A 21,599-nucleotide genomic window follows, 5' to 3' on the forward strand; every position below is an offset into this window, starting at 1 on the left:
GCTGTCCCTGTCAGCCATTTTGAGAAGAACGCTGTGGAGCTGAGGTGAAATAAGAAGACCCTTTTCCCTCTTGGGCCGATGAAAGATCAAACTTCATGGAGAGGTTTCTTCAGGGAGAGCCTGAAGAAAACAGACTTCTGAGAGGTTGGTGTTGCATTTTACTGTTTTGTGATCTTTTAAAAATTTATTTTTTGTAAATTGTATCAAAATTGTCAGCTCTATAAGCTCCCTAATCACATTTTATGTGTGATTAATATGGAATACCGTTCCTCTTGGATACTTAAAAATCATATGCTGTTTGTCTCTGTATAAGTCCTTTATTCTGAGTCCCTCCCGAGTCCCAGAATAAAGAACTCTGAATGTTTATGTTAGAAATAGTAAAAATCTTACAAAAGAGTTACATCTGCCCCTCTGTACAGTTCTGGGTTTCTCTCAGAGGCATAATGCTTCGTCTATTCAGGCAGTAAACTTTTCTGGACATTTGAACTGTGCCCATGCAGAATGCAGAGGAAGTAGTGCTAGAGGACACACTTACACTAAATTCCATAAAGTAGCTCCAAAAGTAGACAATGCATTAAATGTGTGACTGTACCTAATATGCCTAGTTTTTTTAATATTAAAAGCAGCCACAGGAAGGCCTGGTCAGAAAGATTTGGAGTTTTCACTATTGGTGCTGATAGCAGCTTCTCTCGCAGAACAAATACCTTTGGGGGATTTTTTTTGTCAAGATTGGTGATGGTGGTAGGTTTAAAAACCCCACTCCTTGCATGCTGAGTGGCCCCTCCTCCTCCAAAGTTGTTCTTTTATTTTAAATAACTAGACACATTAAATGCAATTGGATATTTAATATGCTTTCTAGTTTGGCCCAGTGTTGAAGCAATGTCTTAAAGAAACTGGAATCAACCCACAGTAAAAGACTCTGTGTTCTTAAAACTTTCTGTTCCCTCTACAAACAAACCATTGGGAGATGGAGACAAATCCACAAGAGAACAAGTGTTCTCATGAATTTCTTACTGCATCCCCATGGCAGCAAGCATTCAGTGACTTTGAGACAGGAGTCAAGTCTATCCAGCAGCATCTCACACCATCTGCTATGATACTGCTGGTTCTGCTTCATTTACGTTGTCTCCTCTGCCTTCCATCTGAGTCCTGATTTTTTCTATTTGACTCTTTCTGCTTGAGTTCATGTTTTAGAAACTGTAACGGTTCCTAGGATCACTTTTTCTGTTTCCTCACACATTTGTTATGGCTTTAATTAAAATTTGATTTTAGAGTTTAGCCTCTCACAAACACACAGATTCCCTAACCATGACAGCTTCTTTTCTTTGCCATCTCCTTTTGTTATGGTCAGCAAAGAGCGATTCCATTTCTCAGAACAAGAAAAGCATCAGCAATGGGAGAAAGATGAAAGTTGCAAAATAGCCCACAGACAAACTAATGAAGATGTGATGATAGATGCGTATAGCAAGTGTAAATCACATGAAATAATAGCAATTCTCTGATGGAGAAAATAATAATTTCATAAAACTATCATTTTGATTATTACATTTTATTTTATTTTTTGAGCCTATGGCCTAGCTAAATTGAAAAGGCCTGTATCTGCCTACCTTTTACGGCACAGAAACTAAGTGTTTTCAGGTACAGTGCTTTATGTAGTGAATGTCCATTCTGGAACACTGAAAAGATAAAACTGTTAGACTCTATGGTGGCCATTCTATGCATGAAAAGAGCATCGGCTAAGCATGGCAATTGTGATTAATTTTGAATTGTTTTGTAGCTTGATAAAATAGGATATTGGGAGATATTTAGTGAATAGGAAAATTAGTCAAAGTTCTAAAAGAAAGACACTGAAAAATTATTATATGTAATCACATGATATGATGAGGGCTGATCTGGAGAGCTAAATGATTTTGATTGGTTTAGGATTGTATTATTTGGTTGCAACTGTTAAGATTGCTGTGATTCTTGTGAAATCAAATCACATATGTAATCTGGAAGTGTTGAAGGAACATTGCTTTGGGTGTGGTTCTTTGCAGTCTTATTATTGAGACTATATTTCAATAAAGGCCTATCTTTCCCCTTTGAGCCTGTGTTCTTTTCTTTTGGATTTCTGGGAGGGATACCTCCAGTCTAGGAACCCCTTTTAAGTTTCTTCAGCATCTCATTACATTATAGCAGACGTCGCCAGTGATCCCTGACATACATGATGTTGGACTACAACTCATATCAGCCCCAACTGGCATGGTCAACACTCATGGACAATGGGAGTTGTAATCTAAGAACATCTGGAAGTCACTACATTGGTTCGCACTGCGTTACAGCTAGTCCTTGGACTGGATGCCATGAACCTGAGAGGAGCTGTTGGAGACAGGCATGGTCAGACTATCATATTCCAGTTTAATGAGGAATATTTAGTTACCAGTTTTGGAACAAGCCAGGATCTTAAACCAGCTTCAACTGTGGTTTAAGATCCTGGTTTGTTCCAAAGCTGGCACCCATATTTTCCCAGTTTGTATGATACGGGAAACTTCCTGGATTATTGATGCATTCTATAAAGTGAGAAGGGAAAAAGGCTTTGTATGCAGGTGAAATGCTTGCTTGTGCATTGGTTTATTAAACTAAGATAGAGTAGCTGGAAAGCAGCCATAGTCTAGCATCCAAAGAGCTATTTTAGACTAGCTCATGTTCAGTGGAATTTGATGAGCAGACACTCCCATGCTATATTACAAACTGCTTTTTGGAACTCCTCTAGATTTGCATGCTGCTGTTAAGGAAACAAAAGTCCAAAGTACTCTTGGGAATTTGTATGTACTTAATCTGCTTTGGGGGACGCAGGTGGCGCTGTGGGTTAAAGCCTCAGCACCTAGGACTTGCCGATCGAAAGGTCGGCGGTTCGAATCCCTGCGGCGGGGTGCGCTCCCGCTGCTCGATCCCAGCGCCTGCCAACCTAGCAGTTCAAAAGCACCTCCGGGTGCAAGTAGATAAATAGGGACCGCTTACCGGCGGGAAGGTAAACGGCGTTTCCGTGTGCGGCTCTGGCTCGCCAGAGCAGCGATGTCACGCTGGCCACGTGACCCGGAAGTGTCTCCGGACAGCGCTGGCCCCTGGCCTTTGGGCGCACAACCCCAGAGTCTGTCAAGACTGGCCCGTACGGGCAGGGGTACCTTTACCTTTACCTTTTAATCTGCTTTGGATCTTGAACATAGACTGTAATCCAAAACATAGGCATAAATTTTACTGCATATGGAAAAAAAAGATGCTTCAAAGCAGACTGATAATCTATCTTGATTATGATGATGTCAAGAGTTCTAATTCTCCTTCAAGATCCAGCTTTAGGGTTTTTATTATGTGCATCATTATTTATTTCTAATGACCCTCAAATGGAACAGAGAATCTTATTAATTGTCAAGATAATCTATATAAGATTTCCTTTTGTTGCTTCTGTTATATTGGCTAATCATTAAGCCATTTGTGGGAGCATTAAAAAGGGAACATAAACATTATTCTTATTTCTCCTCTTAAGTGCCACATTTACATGTTTTTGGGTTTTCACTTTGTTTCTGCTAAACTGGCAACTACCGTAATGTATGTTAAGCCCATGGTCCACCTATACTTGATAGAAATCATTAGCTTTCAATTAGATATGCACATAATTATATGTTCCAACTTATGGACCTGTACGTTCGCATGCATTTATGGTATAATTAGCACTTCTGGCAAATTTTTAGAAAGAGAGAGCATTTGACGCTCTGGCACAGAAAGGGTCTCTCTCCCTTAATGAGGCTTGCTGTTTTGTTTTCCCTTAGGGAAAGATTCTTTAAGAAATACCAGCTTATTTTATCCATTCTTTTGGTGGTTTCTAATGTTTCCAGTTAGGGGTACTGAACAACCAATGTGCTAGGTACTGCAAAGTAAAAAATAAATAAATACACAGTTGTCAAAATTACACAGTTGTCTACATAGAACTGGAGTAGAGGACACAGATTGACAGCCATTTAGGGCCTCCTGTCAACCAGGAGTCAACCAGAAGTGTTAAGTTGTGGGTAAACATATCAGACGACACAGCGATTCTTCAAACAGCTCTTTATTTGTAAGCTGAACAGAACTGAACAGCAAACAGCTTAGCCGGCCTGCTTTTATAGGCAGCCGGCTGTCAACATTGTAGCAACAACAACCCAGGGTTTCCCGCCTAAAGTAACTAACGTGGACCTGAGTGAAAACTACAGTGGTACCTCGGGTTACATACGCTTCAGGTTGCAGACTCTACTAACCCAGAAATAGTACCTCGGGTTAAGAACTTTGCTTCAGGATGAGAACAGAAATTGTGCAGTGGCGGTGCGGTGGCAGCAGGAGGCCCCATTAGCTAAAGTGGTGCTTCAGGTTAAGAACAGTTTCAGGTTAAGAACAGACCTCCAGAACGAATTAGGTACTTAACCCGAGGTACCACTGTATATACACGATACTCTTGGTGGCCAGGGTGAGAACTTCAATACATAACAAGAAGGTTATGGAGAAACAGTAATTGGGTAGATTAACTTAGTGGGACTTCAAGAGGACCTGGAATCTGGTAAAGAGTATTAGAGAGCACAGGATAGCATGATAGAAGGCCAGAAACAGGAGGGAGGGAGAGACACAGGAGATTAGCTATCACGGACCAAAGGCACCAGGAAACGTTGAAGCAGAATGAGGGAAGATATATTTGTACTTACTTTTGTAATTACCACCAAGTTGCTTCCTCAGAAATGGCTCCCATGCTGCAGTGATCATGTATAGATTTTTAAAAATTATTTATTGGGACTCCAGATCATGTGTGAGAGCAGTTCTAAGGGAACCTGGTGCTTGTGTCGGCAGTACTCACAATGCTGACAACTTGCAGAATTCTTTAGTGGCTTTAGCTACAAAATCCATTTAAAAAAATCTAGTTAGATGCACTCTCCAGTACTTCTTAAACTCCCTCATGGAACTACAATTCCTAGCACCCTTAACAAATTACTGTTTCCTAGATCGAGTGCCGGGGGGAGGGGACCGACCATGTGCTTTAAATATACAGTGTGTAAGTGGCCACAATAAACTTGTTTTTGTAGCTAGTGATGCAATAACTCCTCCCCCAAAATTAGCAAAATTCCTTTTTTACAAGTTCAATTTTCAAATAATTCTAAATTAAAACAGCAGAATAAATGTCAGCATTCAAACTTGGGGGGGGGGGGGGCTGTCTTCTTTACTTCCATTTCTATAGAACTCCAATCACAAAACTGTCAGAGATAGCTTATTAGGTACTTTAAATAGACAGTTGATGAATAGTCCACACCCCACAGCGTAATTACAGGCTATATTAAGAAGACAAGGAATTTAAATTGGTATAGCTAAGACTACACACTACAAAATGCCAAATCAAATAAGTCTTTATTTTGTATGTCTGTCCTGCCTTCTCAGCCTTGCTTTCTCTATTTTTATATGGAAAGAAGAGGCAAACTGTGGCCTAGATTCACCTAACACAGCATACTAGTGGAAACCAGCACCAGATCTCCAGCTAGAACAGAAGGGCTCCCCCCGCCCAGCTCCCCAAATCTGCTCTGGAGGGTTAGGAGACAAGCAGAAATGCTTGTGCTGGCGGAACAATAAGAAGAGTGTGACGTTGAATTCCTCCCTATGTTTAAAATCAGAAATCTTTGATCGTCCCTTTATCTTATAAAAACAGCTTGTTTTATCCTCCCCAAGTTCAACCAAAGATACAGCCAAACTTGGGGACACTGGAGACTGGATATTCTGTTTTGGCACCTCCAGTCCTGTAATCCACACAGTGGTCACTGTTATACACAGGGTCAGGCACTTGGCATTATGAACATCTTCTGAGATAGAAATATGCATGCACAAAATGCTTCTGTGCGCACACACAACAGACTGCTGCTTTAATCACTGCAGTCATCTCCATAGTTCAGGCATTACAAAGGTGGAATTAAATTAAATTAAACTGATAGTGAAGTGGCTGGTAGGAAGCCTGCATATAGAACCATAGGTGGCAGGTCTTCTAAAAATCCATTGAAATCCATTTATTTCAAAATGGCAATAAGGCACATGCTTAAAATGTGATAACTGGTCCTTTGCTCTTCCTTTTTTTAATGAAAGCTGTCATTTGAAGAATTCTGGATTCTTCACTCTAACACTAAATTCCCATGTTGCATGGTGTGGTCCTCAAATTACAGGCTAAACATAGCCCTGACTACAATGTATATAAAGTCCTAAGCACTGTATAGAAGACCGAAGTGGCATAAGGTAACTCCTCATTAATATTCTAAGCTTTGGTTAAGATACTCAGGTACAGAGTACATCAACTATTAAAAGCACATCATGTGTCTTTAACATCACTTTTCTCTACTTTTACAAGATGACCAGGAAAGGTTCCAGTTTCAGCAGTAAACTGAAGGCAGGCTTTATGTTGTGGTTGTAGTTACATTTGCAGAGAAAAGAAGTCTGAGCTAAATCTCAGACTTGCTGCTTGTGGCCTCCATCGTCTGTAAAGGATAAGCCATGTGCTGACTAACTTCACTTCTGGATCTCCACTGTTCCTGGCCCTTAACCAGAGCATGGCTCATGCTAGCGAACTGTGAACAGAATGTGAGTAAAACTCTTATTGTTATTTTCAAGAAGACTGTGTTGTGTTATTCATATTTTAAGAGGGAAATATAGGGGAAATTTACCAGGAAGGCTCTAGTCTGGACAAGTCAGACTGGATTGCTTAATTAAAAGACTCTAGCGAGTCATCAACTTGCTTCTGATAAGTTGCAAAGGGAATGTGCTCTGCTGTTTGCTCACTAGTGTGAGAGAGGAGGGATAATAGCAAAACAATATATCCTCTCCAGCCTTCCTAATCATTCCCACAGCAGTGAGATATTAACTCAGAAACACAGCTTCTTAAGTAGGAGCTAAGGTGAGAGTGTACAAAAGCAGGCATGATAGCAGGTTCGTGAGACAAAACCAAGGTCAAACAGTGAAATAGTCCAAGGGTAGGCAGGATTCCAAGAACAAAGTCTTAACAGATGCACTGGGTCAGTCAGGATAAATAAAAAAACAACTTGTAAAGTTCCAGCAACTAACAGCAACTGGAAGCTTTTGTAGCCTGATCACCTAGGTCCATCCAGGCCCAGCTACAACTGGTCAGCCCAGCCTTCTAGGTTCTCTTCCAGGTCTCTTACTCCCAAGGGGTCCTCAGTCCCTCTGGGTCCTCAGCTACAGCTAAACCTGGCCTCCTGAGGCTGGAGGTATCTGGGATAGTGCTGGAGAGCGGGTGTTCCATAAAGTTTTCAGACTTCATGACCTCAGGGATTTCATCTGATGAAGAGTCTTAGGCTTAGGGCTGAATCAGGCATCACACTCTGACATAGAACCAGCACTTGCACTTTGTTCACCTTTTCTAGACATTTTCTGGAACTAACAATAATGTAGTACTGCATTATATAATCCTGGCAAGGTGCACATCTGTATTACAGTCAAAAGTATAGCTCCTCTTCCTTCATAACATGTAGAAGTATGAATTATGACTTCCTTAGCAATATCTTTTATAACTGTTCAGTGATTTTTCATTTTGGCACCAGCGCTAACATTCTCTGAAACAAACATCTGAATAATAAACATCCACAAAAACATGATGTAGTCTGTCATATTTTTAAAAATCTGATTGAAACAGGTGCAGTCAAATATTGTCAACACTTCCCACTATCTTGTTCCTAAGACAACTTCAGTACCCTCTACATTTGGTAGATGTAAGTAAAGTTCTAAAATAAAAGGTGTTCTCTACATCCAATGGAAGTCAGTGGCGAAATTCCCATTGATTTGAATAGAGCTGGATTACACCCAATGCTACTTTAGAACAGTTTAAATTAAATTAGCTATATTTTTAGCATTTACAAACAATGATGTGTGTGTGTTTTAAAAGCCACACATATAAAAAGGCAAACTAAAATGTAAATTATGTGAGAAGACTCATTTCAAATACACTTAAACAGAAGTATTAAAATCAGTGAGGTTTAGAGCCAATTCTTCCAACCACTTTCGGGTTGTTTTCAAATGCATGGTAATATTTTCATTTCACTGGGAATTGAAATGACACCACCATTAATCAAGCTCCTGATTATACTCACTACTGAAAACAATGGCTATGATCCAGCCCTTTTGTACATGAAAAGTGAAGGGAGGGTGGGAAGAAGGAACAGGCTGGGATGGGTTATTTCTAGTTATCTATATTGTCCCTGTGACAGTGCCTTACAATATACCACACCTCAGACACATTCTGTGATTCACACCAATGTGCAGAGCTAATCCTAGTCCTAGTGTGAATCACCAGCAAGGGGGAGAAACTGGCTTGTTCTGTGTGCCCACCTACAGAAGGAGGACAGGAGTTACAGAGCATCAGGCACTGTTAACTACAAGCTGGTCTATTTATCACAGGGATCAACAATCATGTAGTGAGTTTCCTGCACACCCTTGGCTGTATATTTAGTATAGCTTACTCACATGAGCTAGGATCTTCATGTTTCCCATTCCAAATCCACAGCAGAGTTGTTTACCAATTGGAGTGAGAAAGTTCATTGCATCATAACCACAATTCACACAGTAAATTGTACAGTTTGAGTTGCTAATCTTGGTAGTGGATGGTAACTCTAGAATGGCTCTGAACTTTCCCCTTTACAGTGGTACCTCGGGTTACATACGCTTCAGGTTACAGACTCTGCTAACCCAGAAATAGTGCTTAAGGTTAAGAACTTTGCTTCAGGATGAGAACAGAAATCGTGCTCCGGCAGTGCGGCAGCAGCAGGAGGCCCCATTAGCTAATGTGGTGCTTCAGGTTAAGAACAGTTTCAGGTTAAGTATGGACCTCTGGAACGAATTAAGTACTTAACCCGAGATACCACTGTACTCTCCTTTATTTGCCCTTCACTTGCTGGGTTCAGGTGAGGATTCTGCATACTCTGAATGACTGAATTGACCTCCACACATTCAGCAGAACTGCTATAAAGAGCCCATGCACAAACAACTTGCACTGCTCAGTGGTCAGGGACAGACACAGCTGATGAGATCCTGATACTTTCTGCACACATTTAGGGTCTGTGGAATCATAGTATGACAGAACTTTCCTGTCATCTGCTTGTCTCTGTATCATGCTCTCAGTGAGCCCGGATTCAATTGTAACACCATTCTTTTTCAAGCATTTGTGGTGGCACAATAAGGAGGTGGATAGAAGGTGATGCATTGAGCTGACTGGGTATATATAGAGGATAGGACTAGAACCAGTGGGTGGAAATTTCAGGGAAACAAATTTCAGTTAAACATTAGAAGACACTTCTGAATGGTTACCAGCTATTCATTGTTACCACTACTTCCTCCCTCCTTCTTTGGATATCTTTTAAACAGAGGCTTAATAGCGAGCTTGCAGGCATAGTGTTGCATCCTGCATTATAGAACCTATATTGAGAAAGGGGCTGGAGTAGATGACCGCTTAAGATTCCTTCAAGCTCTTATTCTGTTTGCATTCAAGTATTAGGGACAAATGCATATACTCCATTTGATGAATATTGCAGCAGCCTCTGTCATCTCAATTGCAGATGTCAGAAAATAGCATGTTTATAATATCCCACTTCTGAGGAAAATACAGCGTTGGCTGTTTGAAAATGTTTACACTGAAGTTATGTTAACTGTGAAATCAAAAGACAGGCTTAGGGATTTGGGTGTGTGTATTTAAAACTACTCTTAAAGGCATCCTTTTTGGGAAATAAATGAGATGGACAATTGGATTGGGGGAAAGTAAGGCACAGTGAAGAAATAAATAGCATGCATCGTTAAAGCCAAGACCATAAAATCAAAATGCATAGAATTTTTTTTAATGGTCCAGTGTGAAGGGAAATCATGCTTTATATCTGAAAAATACTTAGACTGCAATGTTAGCTGCATACAAACAGCTTTTAGTAGGCTAGGCCCACTAATGAAATTCTGCCTTTGGATGATGAGCCTCAGATGGATGAAGCACACTTCTTACATCTCCTGCATAGTGAATTACATACCTTGGGTTCCCCTTCCCCAGCTTGCATCTTCTACAGAAACAAGACCATATTTATATTCTAAAATTACTTCCACACCTACACATCCCATTCTAGCTAGGATCATACCTGCATCCATGTGAAACTGCATTCTTTAACAAGTACTGTGCGTGATTTCCAAGTCTGGTTCTGCTGCTAGACCTGTACATATTTAATGTTGAAAAAAGATGTAGTTTCACTCAGAAACTACAGAGATGGGAGAAGAGAGCTAGATTTAGAGGTGTCTCCCATACTCCCCATCAAATTGCTGATCAGTTTAATTTATAGCTTATTTACTACTACTACTAATAATAATAATTAATAATATATATCTTAAACATAATAAAGCAGTGGTTTTCTGAATTCCTTGAATAGTAACAATACAATCCTAGTAACATTTAGTTAACAGCAGTGATGAGGCATGATGTCACTGAGCTGCAAAGCAGAGGGAGAGAAAGGAGGGACATACCATTGGCTCTGCTAAGAGGCCAGTTGCTTTAGGTTCTTTCTCAGCTGTTACCTAGTAGATGCCATTCCCTCAAGCATGCTTCAGTAGATGGAGAGTTATGAAACAAGGCCATTCCACTGAATGGCTCTGCTGAGACCAGTTCCCTTTGCCTCTTTATTTACCTGAACAGTTCACGTTGCACCTGGTCTCATTAGATCTTTAAAAAGTTATGCCTGAGTTTGCTTTTGGTTTTCATTCTCCTTCTCCATCCCCCTTTTTTGTGCCTTATAGATGTGGGGGCAGGCACAGTTTTATTTATGTGTAAGCCACTCTCTGAACGTTTTTGGCTGAAAGGTGGGGTAAAAATGCTTTAATTTATTTAAAGAAAATCCTAACGTGTTTCCTTGTCCCTGCTTTACTTCATGGGTTATTGCTTAGAAGGACCAGAGAATTGCTAGGCATGACAGCTTTGTAACACATGTCTATTTAACAAAGCATTGAAGGGAGGAGATCTAGTTTTTCAATAGCCACTCATTCCCACTGAGAACTATTTTTAGCTGGAACCAAATCTGCGTTACTGTGCACCATGTAAAAGATAAAAGTGGCACCACCATGCCAAGATAGCTCACAAATTTGTCTCTTTAGGGGTGAGTGGGGGTCAGGTCTAATGAATATTGATCATGCTGCAATAAACTGAAATATACCATGTCATGAAACAACTTAGGAGGTATTCCCCTGAGGTCAATTTAACATTTTACAACTGTCTTTTTTAAGACCGCCTTAAATTCTGTGGCATTACCCTCCTAATACACACCCCCATTCTCTCTCGCTCAGGTGGAAAAATTTATTCTACAATTGATTAGCTAAATCAATGAATACGAGAAACACAGCAAAGCAATGGCCTAATTCTTACTAAGCTGGATCTTTCTCTGCCCTATTCAGACTTCATGTGGAGATTTACATAATAGAATCCTCCCTCATAAAAAAAAGTCTAGCACACTTTGATAGTACATGTATGCTGGCAGGAGGATCATAGGATCCTGACTACACTTCCAGCAACATTGCACCATAATTTAATATAGCTCTGAATACCAGCAGCTGTAGAACTCTCCAGCAGGGGGAGTGCTGTTGTGCTCATGTCCAATATAGATAAGCCTTTGATCTGATTCAACATATGATTCGTATGTTTTATGCACTAGGGTAGTGCTATTTTTTGCACAAAAGATAATTCAGTCTTGTGATATCCCATCTGAAATAGTACAATTGGGATACAGGCTTGCCACCTCAGTGAGAACAAGGCCATTATATCTGCCTTACTTTAGCTGAGAAATCCATATTTTCACATTTTACTTTAAATAGCTTTAAAAAGAAAAAAAGTGTATTGAGCAACATTATTTCTGAAGTCTAAACAAAAGGAGAAAAATCCCTGAAAGACCAGAACACTAAGAGTCAAAGCTAGGGTTACTAACTGTTCCTGTATCTTTTAGAACTATTTTATCTACATATATTAACATATTATAATGATTAACATCATGCTGTAAAAAGCTTCACCTACTTATTTCTGTGAAAACAGCTGCTGTTAAAGGTATAGGAGCAAAACAGATTGTGTTTTTTAGTGAGTCTTCTAATTGTGGCAGAATTTTACTATTCCAGTACCTTTATTGTTTAGTGCTGTACAACAAACACTTAATTCACTGCTGCAAAAGCAATATCCTGTTTACTTTAGGCAAATGAATCTCTGTTGATTTCTTAAAACAGATAACACGATTAGAAATCTGAAAATAAATGGTTTCAGTTTATGAATTTTCTAATATATATTACAAGCAAATACAGTGGCCTGTTTTTATTACAAGTGTTTTCTTGGAATTTTATTTAAATATAGCTTGTTAGCTCTTGCTCAGATGTATGGACTTAAACCTTCACACTGCTACCATGACTCATTTTATGAGTGGGCTGGTAGCATGCAGGGGCCCTGAAGCAGCAGCATCTATACATGAATTTCAGGCTTTTTTCTTGTTCTAGACAGAGCTCTCAAATCAGTTCCCTTAGGAAAATTAAGAAAGGATTTCATCAGTGCAATAGATAGAAGTCATTTGCAAAAAGTTCAGAGTCTTTCCTACAAGCTGGCATTATTTAAATTCAATATCCTCCTGCATAGCCCTCAGAACAAAAAAGTTTAAATCTGTGAAAATGCAGTAACAGGATTTGGAAAGACTGAATAAGTAATGCACAAATGAAACTCATAATAAGGAGCATAAATCTGGATGCATTTGCAGGATAAAGTCTGGCAACATGTCCAGGCAGAAAGCAGCACAGTATAAAAGACTTCTTTTTCCCCCCCCTTCTTTTCCTTCTCCTCCTGTGATGAGGCTACATTTTAATATTTTAAAGTTTCATTATTTTAATGTTGTATTTTATTTTTGTTTTTAAGTTTGTAATCATTCATCTTGTTTTTATTATTGCTTGTAAGCCGCTCTGAGCCCGGCCTTGGCTGGGGAGGGCGGGGTATAAATAATAAATTATTATTATTATTATTATTATTATAGAGGATGAAACCAGAAACAGTGTTATGACAGCATGAGACTCTTGGTCTTAGGATCATAGGTTTGAGCCCCATGTTGGGCAAAAGATTCCTGCATTGCAAGGGTTGGTCTAGATGACCCTTGTGGTGCCTTCCAACTCTACAATTCTATGATAGCTCAAGCTGTTGAGTAAAAGGAATTGAAATGTAAGCATGATGAACTCAAGCTTGAAAGTCTGCACCACAAGAGTGAATTGAAAATTACATGTCAAATAAAATACTTTAAGCAGAAGGATTACTCACAGGATAAAATGGGAGCCCAGGATGATACAACATGAGCACTTCCATTTTAGGAAAGGATGCATGTAGAGATCCAGGCTCTGCCTAGAGAATAAGGTAAAGATAAGATTGTAAAGGCTTTGACAACGTGACATCTAATAATTTGGAGGAGGGTGGCAAGTTCCTGACACAGATGGTTTTCCTCTCCAGAACAGCCTTGAAGCAGATATTGTTCTAAAGTGATGAAACCACTCTACTAATCTCAAAGAACAGCAGAATATTCATTCAACTAGTACAGAAGATGAAACACTACATAGAAGCTTCTGTATAAGGTTTGTTTTTTAAAATTTAAAAATACTAAACGTAAAATATGCTTTTCAGAACTGAGACTTCCTCTAATCTCTTTATAGCTGAAAACAAGTATTTCTTGATAGATTTTTTGAGTCCTATCTTTTAGTTAAGAGTGCCCTCTGGTGAAGAGATGAAAAGTCAGGGAAAGATAATCTTAAAATAAATTAGCAAAGAATGGTTCAGCAAAATCTAGATTTTTTGTTGTTGTTGCATTCATGTGTGAAAGTATTTTAGGCAATCCCCCCCCCCCATGAAGTCCCTAAACAGCCTATATTATGGTCTGTTTTACAGATGCTCTTGCCTCATGCCTATAGCTTGGCATGCATTTGAGGTAGGTGCCAAAAAGCAATAAGTGAGCAAATCAATTAGGTTTGTACATAGTACCAAATCATAGTTAGAACAAGTTATGTGAGCAAAACCAGGGTTTCATATCATGTTTCACTGCTGGAAAACAAATTATGGTTAGATAACTGGGACTGGTTCGGTCATTCACATATTCATTTGCTATAAGAGCACTAGTACCTTTCTTTTCTTGTCCCACAACAAAAATCAAGCACTCTATCCACCCAGGATATATGGAATTTAGCTCCAAATCTGTACATTTGCCAGAATAGGCATTGCCATTCTCACTCATGCTTACTTTACACAAAAAATGACACCTAAGATTCCACGGTCCTAATTGCAGTGTAAGACTCCAGCCAGTGTCAGTTGCAGTTCTCAGTGGAGCTTCTTGCATCCCAAAGATGCATGTACTCTCAAGAGTGCAACAAAAGAACAGCCCTAACCCTCAAATGTCTGTACACAGTGCTCTATTTTCTTTATTCTTCTAAGGGTACATCAACTTGGGGTTTGCCATCACCTAACAGCAGCTTGAGGAATGAGGAGGAATGAGTATGCTGTGAGTTATTGCAGCCCTACTGAAATTCCTGCCTACCATTTCTTCATTGCAAAAGATTAACACATATTAGTTGGTGCTTTAGTGTCCAGTACGGTAATTTACTGGGGCACTAAATCAGTAGTCATCTTATCGATAGTCAAAGGCCCATCACATTCTGTTTTTCTACATTGTGCAACTTTATATGACAATGCCACCACCTGCTGACAGTAATATGAGCTGATTCTTGAAGGGAGTGTCCTATGCTCATTCCATGGACCACTAGTATGAAGCCCTGCTGTGCACCATGGCTCAGACACAGCAGTTGTTTGTCAAATGTTTTTAACAAGCATTTATATTTGCTGGCACACAGCCAGTAAGTTGCACAACTGTGCCCTGAAAGTATCTCTTCATTCTCCCCAGGAGAAAGATTTGCCACTGCAAAAAAAGCACTCAAAATTAAATAAACGAAGAAACCATATAGGAAGGCCAAGTGAGAAGCACAGGAAATGTAGAAACAGATGTAGTAAAGATGAAGAGCAAGGGGGGAAAATGGGTTTGGATTAAATGTAGAAGGCTGAAACAGAATAATTGAAACAGAAAAAGAACAGATATTAGTGAAATTATGACCCCCAGTCTTTAAAAAAAAATGTACCTCAATGACTCAACACGACATCAATTTTGTAAGGTTTGTGTTTTTGTCTATATACAACTTACACAAAATTAATTTTATTAAAGAAGGCAGAACTGTGAAATAATAATGGTAAAAAAAATAGAAAAATCCAGTTTGAATTTAAAATATTTAATACAAAATGTTTGAATTAAACAGTGATGGTACATAGCCTTGATCCTCTGTCATGTTCAGATTCCACATTGGTAATCTGCAGAATTCCTTTTGGCAATGTTTTGTTCATCTGTTACACTACCAGATGGGGGGGCAGGGGATGGCAGGTTGGCAAATAGCTGAAAAGGTGACAGCAGGGAGGTAGCTTTTTCCTTTTGTCCTTTGAGAATGATAGAAACACAAAGGCACACAATGGATTAAAAAAAATATCAAAACAAAACAGCTTTTATTCACCTTGCTGCAGGCAAAATGACAAACATGGGGAGAGATTTAGCTAAAATGAAAAAAGGCAAAAGATCAACTGGCCCCATTTAATCATTGAAATACAAAGATCCTCAGAACTACTCCAGTAATTCTCAGCAGCCTTACTTTTGTTATCAGGTGAACCATGAATTTCTGGTAGTTCCCTGCAGCAATAGTGAATTTAGTACAGAGATGATAACGCTGAAAGCTCATTTCTCAAACATATTGCTCCTTGTATTCCAACACTAGTATATACAATATCTAGAATGGAAAGTACTGTAGTGCTTTGTTTATAACAAAGTGAATCCTGTGATTCCTTCTAACAGATAAAATATCTTTTATCGCTAGGGCAGAGGAGAAAACATGGGGAAAGGCACATCAGTAATTATTAAAGGTAGTTTTCAGGCATATGGCTGATTTTCTTTGAGCCTAGCTACACATTACATACAAGGTTACCCTAATTCAGCTCTCCAAATCAGACGCATCTTTTTTGCATATTACCTCTCAAAAACAGGGGATCCAAAAATAGCCCAATGAGGACTAAGTATTCTTAGAGGGCACAGAATGCTGACAGAAGGTGCGGACAGAAAACTATAGGGTCTCAAACAGAAGCACTCCAGGCTCCTACACTTTGTTGCAGGTTTCTCTTCCACTCTTTAAGTGGAGGGGCTGAAATGCATTTTTTCCCATGGACCACCTTTAATTTGATAACTCTCAGCATCAAATTAAAATCAGTTGGTTTAAATATTGGCTAGTTTACTCACAATCCACTGAGATGAGGAAAAGCTAGTTAAGAGTTGTAACTAATGTTTGCAAGCAGAGACAGGGAACAGAAGGCGTTTGTGCAAGGAAAGTGCTTGTTTTTAACACAGAGGCAGAGTGAAAACCCATACAGTATTTGTATTCTTTGTGCAACAAGAGGATTGTAGACACATACCTTATATAGAAAATCCTATGTAGGTATGTGCTCAGAGGGAAACTGTTCCTGAATTATAAGTGTGTGAGAAGACAAGACACTGCAGTTTTTCAGTGGTAAAGGTACCCTGCACATTCTTCAACCCTAGTACTGAAAACCAGCAGCTGAACTCAGTCATCTGAATACACCCTATACCTTTAAAGCATGTTCAAAATAAAGTGTTCCCTCAAAGAATTCAGGGCACTGTAGTTTGTTAATGGTTGCTGAGAACTATAACCCTGAGATGGGAGATGTGTGTACTTGGAGAAATCTTTGTATACATTAAATAGGAAAGGGGAAACAGACAAGGAAAGAGTACCCTCTTTCTCTAACCAGCTACTCCTTGCTGTGTGGAAGGAGCTATGGGACCTAAGTTCAGACCATGGTAGGATGATTGAGCGTGGAAAATGCTGCGGCCCCAAATATTATTTGGTTGCCCAAGTGCAGTGCCTCAAGCCCACCACATTACAGTGGTACCTCAGGTTACATACGCTTCAGGTTACAGACTCCGCTAACCCAGAAATATTACCTTGTGTTAAGAACTTTGCTTCAAGATGAGAACAGAAATCGTGCTCTGGCGGCGTGGTGGCAGCAGGAGGCCCCATTAGCTAAAGTGATGCTTCAGGTTAAGAACAGTTTCAGGTTAAGAACGGACCTCCGGAACGAATTAAGTACTTAACCTGAGGTACCACTGTACTTGAAAGGAAGAAGGGGAAACAGCAAGTGGCAACTTAATAGAATGTATTACATTCTTGAGCTAGGACTTACCTAATAGGAAAGGGGAGGGGAAAGAGGAACAACTTGGGTAGGTGTGATTTAAAGTGTTCCTAAGCAACAGAAGAGAATACAGTGGATGGAGTTAGACATAGCAAAGCATTTAGAGCCTCTCAGACGTGTATGGCTTCACAATCCTGGGATACGTCCATAGGCCTCATTTACACACCCTGGCAGTGCTGCTGCTGAATAAATGTTCTGGGGGAGGGGAGAAAGCAACAACTGCTCTTTATTCCATGGTGGTGTTCTCTGAATGTTTCCTTTTTACTCCCTCTGGGTAATAAAGGGCTATGTATGTAATAAAGGTTTACTCCCTCTAGGTGTAATTTTCTATTCTTTCTCTTTCTTCAGATCTCTTCAAAACCACACTATAGCTGCTCCAAAAGAGCAAAAAGGGCTGCGTCCCTGGCATTCCATAGGGGTTTTACACAAGAATAAGGAGGGAAAGCTTGGTGGCTGGTCGAGGTGTGTGTGAGAGAGATGGGGGGGGGGGGGAGCTATATCCTGGAAGGAAAAATAATTGATTTGTTGTGTGAATAAAAGCAAATGTTTGTTTTCTCTTGTTCTAGTTTGCTGATAATGGAGGTGACGTAAGTGTTTAATGTCTAAAGGAAGAAGTGTTGAATTTTTAATTCACATGGGAGCTATGCTTAATTCTGCAAACCCAGGCTCCCAATTCAGCATGGAGAAGCTATGATTATTTAGTGATTAGTAGAAAGCTTATGAATAAAGCATTGCTATTTAATATTTCTGCTTAAAAATACTGTGCTAAGAATTCATCAACTAATCTTAAGCTAGTCACCCATTACTGTGCCTTGATGTTTCTTAGTTGTAAAGTTAGGCTGGCATCTTTGGAACAGAATAAATTTGAAGTGGACACGATTGGCTCTGAAATGAGCGAAACCATTTCTGCAAAAATCAGGAATTGGCTCCTTTGTGAACCAATAGAAATTTGACAGCTTGAAGCAAGATAATTGTTTCCTTCCCGCTTCATTTATGCTCACATCTGAGTTAGGCTAAGAAATCGTGACCAGTCCAAGATCACACAGTCAGTTTCATAGCTGAGTGTGAATTCAATGCAAATGCAGTTTCTGTAGTTTCTTTAAGTTCAACTTAACAAATCATAAAGTACTTGAAACAAAATGAGTTACTATTTGTTTTTCAGTGGCTAGAAATTGTTAATACAATCAGATGAAAAACACTAGTGCAGCCAAGCATATTTTGAATATGAAGGTCAGTCTTCCCCACAATGATAAGATGCATTTATATTATATTATAGGCTTGATTATTGTAACTCACTCTGCGTGGGGCTGCCCTTGAAACTGACCCAGAAACTCCAGCGGGTGCAGAATGCCGTGGCGAGACTCCTCACGGGGTCCTCACCGTGGGAGCACATTCATCCGGTGCTATACCAGCTGCACTGGCTCCCAGTGGAGTACAGGATTAGGTTTAAGGTACTGGTTTTAACCTTTAAAGCCCTATACGGCCTAGTACCCTTGTACCTACGGGACCATCTCTCCTGGTATGCCCCACGGAGGACCTTAAGGTCTGCAAATAATAACACCCTGAAGAGCCCAGGCCCCAGGGACATTAGACTGGCCTTGACCAGAGCCAGGGCCTTTTTGGCCATGGCCCCGGCCTGGTGGAATGCTCTATCACAAGAGACCAGGGCCCTGCGAGATTTGACATCTTTCCGCAGGGCCTGCAAGACAGAGCTGTTCCGCCAGGCCTTTGGTCGGGGTTCAGTCTGATTCTTTTCTTTCTGTATAAGAACAAGCATTAAAGAGGCCTCCTAGCCCGCTCACAGGTCCCTTATACGACCAGTGGTAACTGTTGGCCCTGGAGAATATTAACCACTCTCAATTTTACTTGTGGACTGCCAACTGTCCAGATTTTAATTTGCTCTGAACTAATTTTAAGATGTATTTTAATTAATTGATTGCCTGTTTTTAAGTTCTTTGTATACTGTGTTAGTTTTATGATGTTAACCACCCTGAGCCCGGCTCCGGCTGGGGTAGAAATAATTTTTATTATTATTATTATTATTATTATTATTATTATTATTATTATTTCTAAATTTGAATTATTTCTAAATTTGTATGTAGAAATTACCATATTTAAATTAGTGTCCTTTTTTGTTCTCTTTTGGCTGACGTATAAACAACCATCCTAAGGGAAAAAGTAAAGTCCCTGACAGCACCTTCATAGATGAAAGGAAACTAATAATGAGTAAGCTTGAAATAACCCTCAATAGTCCACAGCTGGCCATAAAGTCCAAATGACAGAAAGAGCAAGATGTAAATTACATTCAACATTTCTTTATTCAAAATGTTCCCGGCTATCTTCAGTTCTCCAGGCAGCTTGCAATATATTATTTTTTAAAAACATGTAAAGCAAACATCAGTACAGAAACACAACACAATTTTATCAGGTGCAAAATAGCAGCCTACATGATTAGCCACTGTCCCCATAGCCTTAAAAGGCTTCTAAAAGGTAAGAGGGGCAGGGTCCTTTCAGTGCCATGGTTAAGCGAGATTTGGGTTCCTGGTGAAAGCTCAGGTCCCACATACATGTTTGATAAAGGCTTACAAAAAAGCTTGGCTCACTTGAAGAAATAGCCCCAAAGTGGTTCTGAAAATGCTTTTTAAAAATGTATGGGAATCTTTCCCCGATTTTGAAACATTAAATTTTCCAATGATTGGGGTGCCCCCTTGAGTATTCTATGTTCATTACAGCTTCATGATAACTGGTGGTGTTTACCTGAAGCTTTGAAAAGTATGCTAATAGAACACCAATATAAACTAATAATATTGCAGCATTTTGAATAATACATGAAAAGGGAATAGTGGGAGGAGTGATTGAAGTTAAATATATTGTATACCTAATGTTGTGTTTAAAATAAAGAAAACATTTATTCTGAAGAAAGTTGTGGGAGATACAGTTCAAATTTACATTTAATTTGCATCCCCACATCTTAATCTATTTCAGTCTGGTTTCAGGCCCTGTTTTAGCACTGAAAGCGGCTTCATTGTTCAGATTAATTACCTCTTTTTTGAAAAGAGACTAGGGGAATACAGCCCCCTTGGTTCTCCTTGGTCTCACAGCAGCTTTTGACAGCATTGACCATGGTGTCCTTCTGGAACAGTGGATCCCCAGATGTTGTTGGACTACAACTCCCATCATCCCTGAGCTCTGGCCTTGCTAGCTAGGGATGATGGGAGTTTAGTCCCAAAACATCTGGGGACCCAAGGTTGAGAAAGGCTGTTGGAACAAAGGCTGTGGGAGTAGGAGATACTGTATTATGGTTAAAATTTTAAAATGTGATGATAAGTCATTGTTTTCAGTGCTTTTAGATTTAATATTCTTAAACATATTTAGCTGGTTTTAATTGCTTTGAAATGATTTAGATGTGTTTTTAATCTTCTAATTTAAAATCTTTAATCATCTAATTGGGGTGTTCCTTCTGGCGTGGTTTGTCTACCTTTGGTCTGCACCCAGAACTCAGCTCTCAAACCCTGGGAAACAGCTTTCACTGGCTGGCTAAATCAGGTAGCCGATGGGTTTTAAACCTTTGGTGAAGTAGGGACTTTCCCTGCATGCAAATACAGGCTCCAGTGGATTGAGAGGACAAGACCAGTAGTGGGTCCAATGAACAAGAAGGCAGTTTCTGCATGTGCTGTAGAGGGAAGTGGGAGGCAGATGGGGCTTGTCAACCTGGGAAAGTAGGCTGTCTAGGAGAAGGAAAACTCTGATTCTAAGCCTCCATTGCCTTGCAGGATATCTTTGGGAGAAGAAAAGGCTAAGGAGTAAACCCTATACAAATCTAGATTGGAGTCTTTAAGATGGTTGGATGGCACCTTGTATGCCGCAATCCAGCAACTCCTGCAGCCAAGTTGGTGCCAAACGTATTGCTCTGCTTTACTTTGAACCACATCAGTGAGGCCGAGAGACGGGTCTTGCTGTCTGGGCAGCCCAGGACCTTCATACACAGTGCCCAGGCTTGTACACTGTGGAAAGATACTTTGGTGCTGATAATGTAGCAGTTTGACTTTCCCGATGCACACTCCATTGTCTCTTGAGACAGACAGATACCAACAACAATCTTCTAATTGTATTGTTTTCACATTTTATTGTTTGTTGCCTGAGGCTTCCTTTGAAAGGAAGGGTGGGACAGAAAATTAATTAATTAATCAATCTTAAAGTTAAATCCAATGAGATTGCTAACAAAAACCCATCATTA

At 39.7% G+C, this 21,599-nt stretch overlaps 2 long non-coding RNA genes across 2 annotated transcripts in view; one reads left to right on the forward strand and one right to left on the reverse strand.

The window, feature by feature from the left end:
- Positions 1 to 51: 51 nt before the first annotated feature.
- LOC307214003 lies at positions 52 to 21,420 on the forward strand. The gene is made up of 5 exons (XR_013837816.1): positions 52 to 144; positions 6,386 to 6,615; positions 13,529 to 13,650; positions 17,711 to 18,813; positions 21,136 to 21,420. It is a non-coding gene; the product is annotated as an uncharacterized lncRNA (long non-coding RNA).
- Positions 13,663 to 21,599, reverse strand: part of LOC307214009 — a 107,078-nt gene continuing 99,141 nt past the window's right edge. The window contains exons 2-3 of the long non-coding RNA XR_013837827.1: positions 16,325 to 17,815; positions 13,663 to 16,254 (exon numbers count right to left, since the gene is read on the reverse strand). This is a non-coding gene — a long non-coding RNA (uncharacterized lncRNA). The remainder of the gene's footprint in view (positions 16,255 to 16,324; positions 17,816 to 21,599) is intronic.

The sequence above is a fragment of the Podarcis cretensis genome (genome assembly GCF_951804945.1).
Source record: "Podarcis cretensis genome assembly, chromosome: 4".
Lineage (NCBI taxonomy): Eukaryota > Metazoa > Chordata > Lepidosauria > Squamata > Lacertidae > Podarcis > Podarcis cretensis.